Source organism: Taeniopygia guttata, chromosome 20, assembly GCF_048771995.1.
Source record: "Taeniopygia guttata chromosome 20, bTaeGut7.mat, whole genome shotgun sequence".
NCBI classification, from domain to species: Eukaryota; Metazoa; Chordata; class Aves; order Passeriformes; family Estrildidae; genus Taeniopygia; species Taeniopygia guttata.
Window position 1 is genome coordinate 12,432,595 of NC_133045.1, and position 13,538 is coordinate 12,446,132.

A 13,538-nucleotide genomic window follows, 5' to 3' on the forward strand; every position below is an offset into this window, starting at 1 on the left:
CCTTGCTTTCTTGAGGCCCCTCAGGAGGTCAGGGGAAGTGCTCAGTAATTTTTTTTGTGTGTCTGTAAATAAAAGGAAAACAAATTTGGGTTATGGTGGTTGAAAGCTTCTATTTAACCCTCTGTCCTCTTCTGAGTTCCTCTTGCTACACACCAAAATTGGTTTTTTTGATAATTTCATTGGGAAACAACACTAGTCCTGTGATAGTGTCTGTCTGATCTCTTTTTCTGATAAATGTCCTTTACAAGCTACATGCCTATGACAGCAGTTCTGAGAAAAATCTGAACATACTTAATGGCTTCTATGTGAGAACCCAGAATATATTTATGGCTTGTAAAGGGTTCTTTATATTCCAATATATTAGTTTTTTTGGTAATTTTGTTTTCTTGCATTTGCTGGGTAAAATATTTCAACAATGACTGGAGCCAACTGGCTCTTTGCCCTCGTGGATTTAAATGGTTCCCGAACCTCTTTCATGTTATCTAGAAATTGACTTGTGTAAGCACCCTGAAAATAGTTAATGGGACTCACACTACTGGGCACTTATTATCCTTTTTAGAAAATAAATGCAGGAAGGTTTTTACTTCAGCTGAGTGGTTTAGAGGCACTGTGTTTGAATGTTTAATTACTAGACTTCTTAAAAAAAAATCCAAAGTACTCAAAGTACTTAAATATTTGAGTACAAGAAGACTATATACATTTATTAGTTATTTTAGAAGTACTAAGAACCTCTGTTTGAGTAAGAGGAGAATAAAAATGCCTTCTGTAGTTCTAAAATAGCAATTAATACTATTCTTCTGGGTCTCTGAAAATCATTAGAGTATCAACAAATGGAATATTTCACTAACACACCATTTCTTGATTCTCTAATTGATAATTAGGCTTGCAATTAAATCAGCTGGGTCTCCTGTCGCACCCATAAATGCTTACTCATCATCCTACTTAATTAACTCCTGCTGCTTTGTCACATTTATCTCAGGAGTTTTCTTATTGCGTTGATGCTTTCCTTGAAAAAGATAATTTGTTCATGAAACAATCAAATCTGCAGTTTACTGTGTCAGGGCTTAAAGTGCACCAGCATTTGCCAAGAGAGATGAAACTTCTCACACGAACACAGTGGGATTGAACTTTGTCGTGTTCCAGTTCAGTGTGTGCCCAGTAAGTCCCAAACGTTCCAGTGGTGCTTTGGCTTTTGCTGGATGTGTGGGGCAGCTGGCAGTGCTCTGTTGGGCTGGAAAAGTGGAGCAAGTGCCCTCCTCTGCTGGCAGATAACAGCAGAGAGGGAGGGGGAGCGAAGATATCCCTGAGGAAATTTGCAGCAGGGAGCACCAGTGGGTGTTCTGTGTTTATCAAGGCTGCACCTCACACCCAGAAGTGCCGTCTTCACATCAAAAATTTGAAGAGCAGCTTTGTTATTTTCTTTCAGCTGCACTAATCTGGTGTCTTCCCCTCCACATCAGCAATGTCAGAACCTCTGGAAGTGAAGCTCTCTGCTGAAGTGTTTACAGATCCATTTATAGATCCATATGTATTATTGTAAATGCAGGAGAACCGGGTGGGAAGAAATGCTGATGTCTGACTCCAGTTCAGAAGGCTGGATGCTTTCTTTATTATAACTATACTATAATACATCAATACACTATTTAAAGGAGATACAAAAACTACAAACCTACTTTTTCTAACTACCAAATCTAACTCACTCCCAACTCGTTCCCCCCTCTCTGGGGTCCAGCCCCAGGTTGGTTGGATTGGCCATCAGGCTCAAACAATCCTCACCAGAATCCAATCAAGCAATCACCCCAGGTAGACAATTTTCCAAACACATTCCACATGGGAAAAACAAGGAGCAGAAATAGAAATTGTTTTCTCTTTCTTTCCTCTGTGCTCCTCTATGAAAAAATCCTGAGAGAGAGAAGAATGTGCCTTCCACAGTGTATCTGTGCTTCGGCTTTTGCATTGAAGATGTTTGCAAAAAAATATTAGTTAGTACTGGCAGTTTTGTGTTTGCTGCTCCACAGTTTGCAATGTGAGGTGTGGAAGTTTAAAAGAGGAGTATTTGAGCATAACTTTGATGTCTTTTTGTAATGTTTTTACATAACATTTCCAATGTAGGCAGCCCGAGACTGCCTTGTTATGATTACTGTGATTTAAGTAATGAAATCCCATTGACACAGACTGGTTTCATGCAAAAAAGCCCTGCTAAAGTCTGTCACATCAAGAACATGTTAATTGAAGTTCCTGAATTTCCATTTATAAATGTAATCCAATGGCCTGGTTAGAATCATTATACGTTGTGGCAAAATTTAGAACTCTCATCTTATTGTGGCTGTAATTATCCAGTGGCTTTTGAAACAGAGGGCATGTTTGTTTTCCCAATGATAATATATTCCTTTTTTTATCCATAAAATGGCACTTAGAGCTACAGCTTTATGCAGATTTCTGTGATTGAAAAATTCAATAATTCCCGGAATTTTATTTGGTTTTGAACAGATTAATTACTTTTTATTCAAACTAAAGATTTACATGAGAGACTGCTTTACAGTAAACCTGATGGATACGTTTATATTTCTGTTGTTCTGGGTGGAAGAACTATACATGCCCTCCAAACAAAATTATTTGTTTTATGGACATGGAGACCTTTGTCACTGTCAAAGTGCAGAAGTTGTTTGTCATAAAACCCCTGAGTCCCAGGCATTGTCTCGGAGCACAGCTCCCCAGTCCTGCTTGCAGAATGCTGCCCTGATGCAGTTTCAAAGAATACAGACACCACTTGTAGCCACTGGAGAAATTTCTTGTAAATGCCCATGTGCAACACTTAACAGAACTCTCTGGCTGGTATCAGAACTTCCTAGGCAACATATGAATTAAAGATGAAGAAGACACAATTTTAGATTTTGTTGCATTGCATAAGTTGAAATCGAACTCTTCATGGTCTTTGAAAGTATTTTTTTGTTTTAATACAGCTCATGCTTCAAATTAGAAAGTGTCTCCTTTTTTCCTTTTGCCTGAAAGGCAGGGGGTCTGGGACATTTTAATAGCTGTCATAGCCTACTCTGCAAATATATTATTGCTGCACAATAGTTTCTTTGCATGAGAATTGCTTAAATGATTCAAAAATGATTGGAAAATATATTTCAAGTTTTAATTTTATGCACAGAACATTAATGAGCAGTGCCCCTTAGAGACTTGCTGTCAGTTTAACATATTCACAATAATCTCAACACAGATGTTATTCCATCGAAATCCTTTTAGAGAGAAGAAACCAGTAATTTTTCCTTAGAGAATGTCAGAAAATATGTTATTGTTCAAAATTACATTTTGATCCCAGAATGCTATGTAAAAAAATCATTGCTAGGAAGAATAAGTGGTACATTGTTTCTGAGGTAAAATGCATGTGAAACTTTCTTGAGTCTCCTGTAAATTTTAAAACAAGTGAATGTTCTGTTAGTCTCATGCAATTTTGCTTCCCTTGAGGGTGATTGCAGGCAGTAATGGGATATCAGCATCTAATTGTATTCTAATTTAAGAGTATATTTGTTATAAGTTCAAATTTCTCTATTTGTAGCCATCACATGATGAAGTTATTGTCTCTTGGATACATTTTCCTCTACATTCTGTGAGCATATAAATTAAAACACTTGCTAGAAAAAAAGTACATACTTGGAATAACAGTTTTTGTTGGAAAAAGCTTTAAGTACTCGTTCTGTTTTGTGTTCTGTGCTATGCCTATGTTTTCTTTTTTCTCTTTGGTGCACTCATGTTGTACTCTGCTGGCTTGGTCTTGCCTGAGAACAGCTCTGAAATTATGCTGGTACTATAAAAATGATAAGGTTGTAAATATTATGTTGCTCAATATTGGAGGAAGATTTTTCTGTTCCACTTAATCTGAACTGAGGTTGATCTCCAGTGGAGAAGCTGTAGCCAAGTTCCCTGGAGGGACCTCAGGCATATGGGAGTGGTGTGTGGGTACTGTGAAGGAGGCCATTTGGGAAGGTGTTGGATGACTCAAATCAATGGTTCTGCAATTTTCCCAGGTTCTAAGAACACTTCCAGGACTGCATAATTCAAAGAAGCATAGTTGGGAGTGGAGTACAGAGTGCACCATCAGTTCTGTGCAGAGAGAGCTGGTTGGAATAAGTCCCATCAGATTTTTTAGAAGTTTGGAGGAGGAGGAGGGTGAAACATGAGGGTGCAGTTCACCCATGACCAAAAACAGGAGAATTTCCAGTTCTAGTCAAATAAATGTTTCAACCTCTTCTTGGGGAAAGAAGCAGCTCCTAAAGCCCCTCAGTGGGTACTTTGACAGAAGGAAAGGTTGCAGTTTGGTAACACACAAAGTGGGATCTGGGTTTCAAGTCTATTTTATGAGCCCTGATGCACGGAATGGCAGAGATGATGACTCAGTGAAACTTCAGCATACTGCAATGGAATATCCTCTATGAAACTGTATTTATTTTGCAAAGGTAGATATCTTGATCTCCAATAGCTTTTAATTTTTCTACTCTGTACAGAGAAAAATCTCTGTTTAGATTATGGTAGAAAATAGCTGCAAAACTGTAAGCAAACACAAAAAAGGCAAAATTCCCAAATCTTTGCTTTAAATAGGATATATTTTACTTAAAGTAACAAGCCTGGAGAATGAAATTCCATTCTGTTGTGGAATACAAAGAGAAAGAAATGCATTCAGCAGCAATCTGTTGTTTTAATAGCAGCAATGGGAGGTCTTGGGATTTAAATTATTCACACTGTCATACTTGTGTCTAGGTTCATCCTATTTTATACTTAGTTGCACTCAAAATGCTCAGTTTTTTGATGTATGCACTATAGGTAATGTTGCCATAGTGAAAATGGTTGTACAGTGCTGTAGTGGGAAAAAGCATAAATCTATTTTCTCAGTATCAGTAGTATTGGTATTGGGAAAATATAGGCTGTTAGTATTAAATTCAGATTAGGATCTTGTTGCTTTTCTTTATCCTGAAGGTGGAAAATATTTTTTTTCCATTATAGATTTGGAAAAAATATTTATTGTTATTAACTTCTTCATTCAAGGTTTGGTAGCTTTTTTGATCATATTTGCTGCTCTTTATGTAAACTGTGCCTTTCAAATGAACTTGAACTGTTCATTGCTGTAAGGAAAATCAGTGCCTAAATAGGCAGTGTAACATGATATATGCAATAAAGGGTAAATGATTAAGCACCTTAATGTATCTATAGACCTTGGTTTAATAGTGCTTTGACTAACCTGGATTATGACTTATAATTTGACACATACACATCCCAATTCAATCAAAACCTCTTTCAGTGGCATCTTAAATAGTACCCACTCATGCAGACTTTCACAGTAAAGTAATTATGGGGGAAGGGGGAGTTGTAAGAACAGAAAGAAAGTTTACTCTTCCTCTTTATACTGAAAACAAATGTGTTTTTCTCCAGAATCTGCCAAGCCTGTGTTTTAATGATTTAACAGATGGAGTTGGCACATGTGAACCTGGAAGATGCATCTGTCTGATTTTTCCAGTCTGAGGATTTTTTAACTGCATTAATGGCACAGACAATGGTAAAATATCACCTCCCCGGGCTGCTTTGCTCTCCTAACACATAATGTCTTTTAAGGAAAAAAAAAGTGATAGGAGACTGGGGTGAGCAAAAGGCCAGAGAAATGAGGATTTGAAAAGTTTAATATTTTCTGTCTTTACTGCATTAAGCTTTTAAGCCTTTCACTTTGAATTTCATGTGTATATGGTGTGGAAACAGAAATTCTACCCAGGCAACATTATGTGTGATCTCAGGGTTCTATTAATTAATGGTTTTAAATAAACACCATTTAAATAAGGAGACCAATAGCCACCAGTGCTTTGTCCTGTATAATTGAAATGGAGTGTTGCTTTTCCAGTTTGATAATTTTGGTTTATGGGGGTTAGTTCTTGCAAAGGTTCATGAATATCTTTAGATTTAGCAATCTCATTTAGTCACTTGTACTGTTCATTCAATAAGGCAATGCAGATGCTTAACTGTTTGGATTGAGGGCTTTAATTTGAATTTCTTTTGGACTGGAAGCCTTAGCACTCACCTGGATTTTCTGCTGAAACCAATGGAATACCTGTGCTAAAATCCTGAAGTCTCTTGTTTTTTTGCACTGAGCTCTGGGATGACACTGGAGATGACCCAGTGTGGTCCTTTCTACCTGTCCCATTCTGTGAGTCTGAAATGCCTCAGCAGTTCACAGGAGTGAACTAAATGGTGTCTCTGTAAGAAAGTCTTACTTCTGAGGAAAGTCTTGTCCAAGGGCCATGCCAGTACTCCTGTGAGCTGCCCAGCTGCTGGCACTAACATGAGGGATAAGTGCTCTTGCTTGTGGAAGGGCCATTCATTCTCATTCTGTTTGTCAACAAAAGTGTTGTGATAATATGAAATTATGTGCTCTGGGCTGTGAACTGTCCAGGACTTGCTTGAACAGCACCATGCTTTGTGGTTCACGTCAGTTTTACTTTACTACTGCTGAGAAAAAAGATTTCAAGAGGAACTTTTTCATTGTTAATAATTTTCATCCTCATTTTAAGGTTTGATTAATTGGTTCATTGTGTTCTTTCTTCAGAAGGAACTGTGTTACTGATATCCTTTGGTATGAGTGACATATGGGTTCTAGCTGAAATGATAGAACATCCTTTCATTTAGCAAAACAAAAATATGCTTGGCACTCTGTTCTTCTTTGCTTCTCTTCCAGCCAAATTTAATTTGTGAAAGTGATGTGGCTTCTTTGTCATTGATTATAGTGACAGAGCTTCATCTGGGTAAGATTCTTCATGCTCGTGAGGTGAGGTCCATAGGTGGGCAGCAATAATGAGAGAGGTGCTGTTTTCTCTGTTCTCTTCTGCCAAAGTGTTTAATGTTGCAGCTCAAATCAGCCAACAAATAGAAAAGGATGGAAATATCTGAAAACATGGAAATGCCCTGCTCTGTATGAGTTCTTTCCTTCCTTACACATTTTATGGCTATTTTTCTTTTAAAAATTCTGTGTTTTATTTTAAGATAATCTTCTACAACACTGTAAGGTGAAGTCTGTGTTAAAGGATATTGCCTTGAAATGCAGCAATGGAAGTGACATATTCTCTAGGATTCAAGCCAGTTAAGAAACTGGATGATTCCAGAGTTTTTTTCTACATGCTTTGCTGTATGTTAGAATACATCCATTATGAGCCTTCATTTCAAGCCCAAACATTCTCTCAGCACATTGAACCCTGTTATGAATTAACATGGTGCTGTTTGTATCCACTGACTGTTTCTTCCTTGTGTGCTTGTCACAGCATTGTTAATTGTGGGTGATTATTTTAGGAATCTTTGGAATGTCATGTACATTTTGCCTCTCCAACAAATTCCAAGTTGCAGGGCTGTTGCTTGTTCAGGAATTTTTATTAGCTTTTAATTCCTTATTTTATTTTGGACAGTGGTAGGTAGGGTACTTTATTCATTCAACTGTAGTTTTGTACTATGTAATTGAGATTATTTCCATCATTCAGAGAAAATAATTTCTCCATTATTGAAGGATGTTCTTATATAAAAACATTAAACACATTCATGCAAGCTGAGCATAGATCATGTAAATTTAGTGTCTGGTCTAAGAAAGATGAAATTAAAAACTGCTTAGAACACAGGTGCTGCCTCTAGCCCTAAGCTATCTGTTTTGGAATTTATAAGCATGTCCTGGATAGGGAGAGACTGTGTTGCTAATTTTAAGAAACTTTTGGGAGATCACAATTTTGTATCAGAGTATGTGCGCATATGTCGGTGGTGGTTGTTGTTAGGAAACTATTTGTACTCAAGCATGGATTTAGAGGTTTTTTTCCCCAGTAATCTGTTGATTAATTTTTTTTTTCCCAAGGAATAGAACATTTGTGTGGAAAAAGAAAAGGTTAGTCAGTATGCATATATAACTACCAGCTTCCATGATCTCATAAACCTAATTTGTTTTTTCACAAACCAATTAGAATGATGGCTTGGCCAAGCCAACTTTAAAGTGAATAAGTTTATGCCCCATATATAGTAGACAGTGACAGGATTTAAAAAACGTATTTACATCAGCTTTAAAGTAATCTGTGAGTCAACAATTAAAATATAAAAAGTAATAGACTTCTTAAAAGATGAAAGATCAAGAAAAAAATTGTTCTAGATGAATTTTCTTCCTGTCCCCAGTTTCAAATTCATGATAGAATTAGGCTTGATTTAGTATCTAAAACTGAAGTTCTCTGTTCTCTGTTTGCCATCTAAGTTTACCAGGAAATAATGGCTGATTTGTGTTTTGAGTAGAAGAGTTGTCTTGCACCTAGATTATGGGTCTGGATCCTGTGGATCAACCTCAGGGAACCTGAGATCTCCTTGGAGCTTAGAATAATTGCTGTGTTTTGGTTAAATTATTTAAGGTTTCATTTCTGTTCTTGAGAGTGGGTATAACAATATTTCCTTACTTCTTTCATTTACCTGATACCTTCTTAGGTATTCAGGACAAGAACTCTGTGTTGATCTCTGCTTTGTAACATCTAAGACATGAGGAATTGTGAGTGGACAGAGGGGACATTTGGGTGTTACTGTATACCAGCAATAATAACAATAAACCAGGCTTTCAGTTTCCCAGCCCTCACAATGTTGGGAGTTCCCTATTCCAGCAGCCAGGTAAGCTCAGCAGCTTACTCTGGTTCTAAGGTTATTTATTTATGGTTTTGTTGTCCAATTTGGCAGAGTAAACCAGGTGATTTGGAAAACACTTGTGATTTTTCTGTGATAAGAAAAGAGGTAATCTTTTAAATAGCATGATAGTTGTAGTAATAAACTATTGTTGGGAATAACTTTGAAAATTAACACAAATGTAAGATAAACTTAGTTTTGCATCAGTATTTGTAAAAAAAATATGTCAAAGCACAGGTACTGTGAGTGGAAATGCCCCAAGACAGCTCAGACATGGTGCCAAGACTGACCCAATCCATGAAGTCTGAGTAATTTGATTAAGATTTCTCTTTGGCTGTGATCATGTAGCAAATGAGAGTCAGCCAATAGAATCTTTTAGTACTAAAGTGATGTAGGAGAAATGAACAACTCTTCCATCGTGACACTGCTGGTTGCCATCTCTGTGGTGGTAAACACTGAGAGAAGACAAACACTCTGCAGCACAAAGTGTGACTGAATGCCTTTAAGGACTAGAAAGTGCTAAATGACCTTTCATCACTTTAATCACTTGACTGGATAGGAAATTTTTTAATGAAGGTCATAGGGTTGGAAAAAAATCATAGATGATCCTGGAAGTGGCATGTTCTGCTCCTCCTGATTTGGGGTTTTTCCAAAAATTTTCTCTGCAACCAGTATCTTTTTCCTTGGAAGAAAATACTTCAGCACAGTAATAGTAACAGAATCTTAATGTTCTATGTGGTATCAGATAGTGAAGAGTGGTGGGATTTTAAAGCAGTGGTTGGTGTAAAAAATTAGAATTTAAAGACTTTCTATGTGTAGTTGTTTTTGTAATTTTGTTTGAATGCCTTTAATCCTGTTCCCAGTGTGTAAAATAAATCACTGGCATAATTACTAGTGTTCCTAAAGGCTGGTTGTGGCCTTTAGAAACTGGGCCAGAGAAAATAAAGTCAGTTTGACTCTACATTGCTTCTGGAAAAGGCGGTCTTTGTTGTATTTTCTTGTGAAGCAGTCAGGAACTGCAGTCCAGTTACATCTAGACCCTACACACTGGTTGCTTATCCTTATAATGACAATAAGAAGCCTCTTGTGTAACTTTTTGTGGGCATAAATCAAGTTATTTTCTTGTCCTTGTTTGAAACAGAAAAAAACTGAGTAGAGGGGAAAAGCCAAGCAACTCAGTTAAGAGATTAAGCTTTCATAAGAGGCTGGGATGAAGCCATATAATAAATTTTAGCCTGATGACCTTTCAAAGAGAGGCTTGGAGGGAGAGCAGAGATTAGAGGTTTGGCTTCATATCCATGTAGAGTTGCTTGGTGTAATTCTATAGGGAGTAAGTGATTGTTTGCAAGGGTATTGTGGACTGAAGGAAGAATATGATACATTGAAATTTTGTTAATATTTTTAGTTTGGAAGATTATCTCTACTGAAAAAAGCTTGTCCTCTCATCTGCAGCTATAGAAGTTGGAAGAAGGTTTATTCAGCTGAAACATGGTTGGTTTTAATTTTATTTTTTTTATAGAAGAGCAGGGAGTTGTCCACTGCTATCAAGAAGATGGTAATCAAGGGCAAGATATAAATCACGAGTTAAGTATTCAAGAGTAACAGATCTGAGGCAAGATGGCATTCAGTTTTCAGAGATGGCTGAGCTCTTTTTTTGTGCAGCTGGAAGTGCTGGAGGTTGTATGCTGAGAGCATGTTGATTGCCCAGCTTTCCAACTCTGCTTCCCCTGGGCACATCGGCATGGGACCACGCTGCTAATTCCTGTACTTGTCTCCAGCTCTATGTGCTCTCCTTTTGGTCTGCTGTTTTCTGCTGTTCTGGGGACTCAGTTTACATTTCCACTGGCTCATTACACAATGCTACCTTTAATATACATTAGGACCCCTTATAGTGTAATTGAGAGAGGCTTTGTTGTTCCTTTCCTAATTGATGCAATGAGAGCTGTCTGCAGAGACATCAGTATTAAACATCAGAAGAGCTTTTGAAGTAGAGCATGCATCTGATGAGCCATGTGAGAGTGTTGCAGGGAAGGAGATCTATGCTGGCATTAATAAATGAAAACAGCCCACCTTGTTTGAACAGAGAGACAAATGAAACATTTGTATCCTTGGTGATTTGGATGCTGGCAGAGATGTTTTGTTTGTCAGTCCTTTGACTTCAGACACTGTCTTACAATTTTCTCTCAGAATATGTACCAAAGAAAAAGGAAGGCAAGGTCTGTTTTTTATTTCTTTACATGTTCAGCAGGAAGGCAGTGATTTGTATTCAGACACATCACATTGTTACATTGCAGTTGTAATCCCATGAAGTGTGATAGGTCTTGAAAGATGAAAAAGTCTCTGCGGGACAGTCACTCTTGGGGGATTCACTTAGCAGTTTGTAGCATGGCTTTCCAAGTCAAATCAGAGCTGCAAAAATCCCAACATCTGTGGTGCATGCTCTTACTTTTTAAAAATCAAATATAAACATAAGCAGTAGGAGCCCTGTTCCTGAGCTGTAATGTATGAGCTTTGTCATAGTGTCATTAATATTTTGTGTTTCTCAGCACATGCTGACTGTTGATCTGTGACGTTTGGCATTTGGGCTTTGCAGGAACTCATGCAAATGTTGCCTTCAGTTTATGTGTTATGTAAATTCATTCCTTTTGTATCACTTTCCTCATCCCCTCCCAATTTTACTATCATTTGTAGCTTCTAGTGGACCCAGGCTCAGAGTACAGTGCAAGTGGAGAAGGGAAGTTTTCATCTGATTCTGCATGAAAGGCTTGTGTGCATGAATTTTAGACTCAGCAGAAACCCATAAGGCCTTTAAATTTGCTTATGTCACATACCTGCACAAAGCTCTGCAGAATAAATCTTTTTGCTGAGTTTGTTACATAATTTGGATGTTTAATTACACTCATGAAACTGCTGAGGTTATTATAATTCATTGTTTTGTTAGCTGCAGGTGAGGCAAGGGAAGGCTGCAAAAAGAGTTTTGTGGTAAGACTTTTACTTAATATGCTGAGCTCTTCTGTGTTTTTTCCATGACAGCTTGTCTGCCAGGTTACATTCCTGAGATTCAAATATCACTGCAGCTAGACATCTCTTGAAACCTGACCCATTTATTCTGTTCCTACTCATCGCATTTTGGTGTGGAGGCTCACATTTAACTTTTCTGCACAGGAAAAAGTTGGAGGAAACTACATTTTCACTTTAGTTTTTCCTGAGGAGGGTAGAAAAGCTGCTCTGAAGTGGAAATTTTCTGATGAAGCACAATTTGCTCTGATCTCAGGGTGCTGCAAATAATAAGCATGAAAAGAATGGAAAAACAGTAAGAGCAAACTTCTCACTTTTATGAAATCTGCTTTGTGGTGATGGAGCAAATTCAAATTGCAAATTTAAATCAGGTCCTAAAACCATATTGAGTAAAATAACTAAATGTTACTTTATTGAAATATTTTAACCTGAGCATCCTAAGCATGATGACTTCAGCATACATGGAAGACCTTAAGAAAATCTCACTATTTTGTTTAAGGTTTTCAGATTCAGAAAGATCTTAAATGAAATTTAGCCTGGAGTAGAATACCCCACAGATTGTGTCTGTGTGCATTTGAATGAGTGTGTAACTGCAGTGGAGGCTCCCTTTAGCCAGCTCTCTCCATATGGGTGAATTTTACCTGGGCTGTCTCATCCCAGAAGGCAGCAACAGCTGGTGGTGTTATGTCAGAAAATGGAAAATAACTTCAGAGACTCAAAGTCACTCTCCAGCTTCAAAGCCAGATATGTAAGACAAGTGAGGGAATGGCAGATTGCAACAAATCAGTCTTTGATTAATCTCTCCTGGACTGTTCAAACAAATTTGCAATTTTTACTAAATACGAGCTCGGTGCGCTTCATTGATGAGAACAGCATGTATCTTATTTTTATGCCCAGATCTCACTGCAGGCTAATGCCACCTGGCATCAGTGCTGTCTTGAAGCTTTTCTTCAGTTCGTTAGAGACTTGATTTTGCAGCTGCTGATGCTTTTTGGTTGCCCCCTCCTCAATGGATTGTATAAACTTTTCTTACAAGCTGCAGAAAGCAATGCTCCCAAAAGGAATAGGATGGCATTTCATGCGTGATGAGCCCTCAGCTGGCTCTTGGGAGGAGCTGAACTTAGAGGTTTCTCTTTGACTCCTCACATCCTGTTCTGTAGCTTCAAAACCAGCAGTGCTGAGATAGATTTTACATGCCCCTCAAGACTTCCCAGGGAGACATTGATGTAGTTCTGGAAAGAATTGTGCTTTGTTCCTGTGAGCCCTTTGCCCGTGTGGCTGCTGGCTGGGTTGGGCTGGGTTCAGCAGGGCCATGCTTTTCTGTTATCCTGTGGAACAGCTGTGCTGCTGGAATAAGCTGCTGGGGGGTTTTGTTAACACTCTGTTCTTCCACATCTCACCTCAAGGCTGGACAAATAAAGTGGCATTAGTAATATTATCTGATGCAACTATCAGTTCCATGCCAAGTGGGATATCTCTTGAATTATCAATTTGTGCAGCTGTGCTGCAGCTACTATGAAAGATCCCTAAGGATTTTCGTAGGCAATGTGGACAAGGATGGCTCTTTAATTTTGCTTTCAGGCATAGTTCAACTGTCACTAAGAAAGAAAGGTCAGTACAGAAACTAGAGTGAAATGTGAAGGCTAAATTAAGGAGAGAGAGGTCCACAGGCAAGTAACAACACTCTTCTGACTATCTGATGAAGACAGACATAAGCATGTCTACATGCAAACATTTGCTTTTCGGATCTGTCCCATTTTAACTGGATCTTCAGTTCTCCTAGGACAGCAACATTAGACTAATTGAAATGCTACCTTTAAAAGCAACAAATGTCATGATAT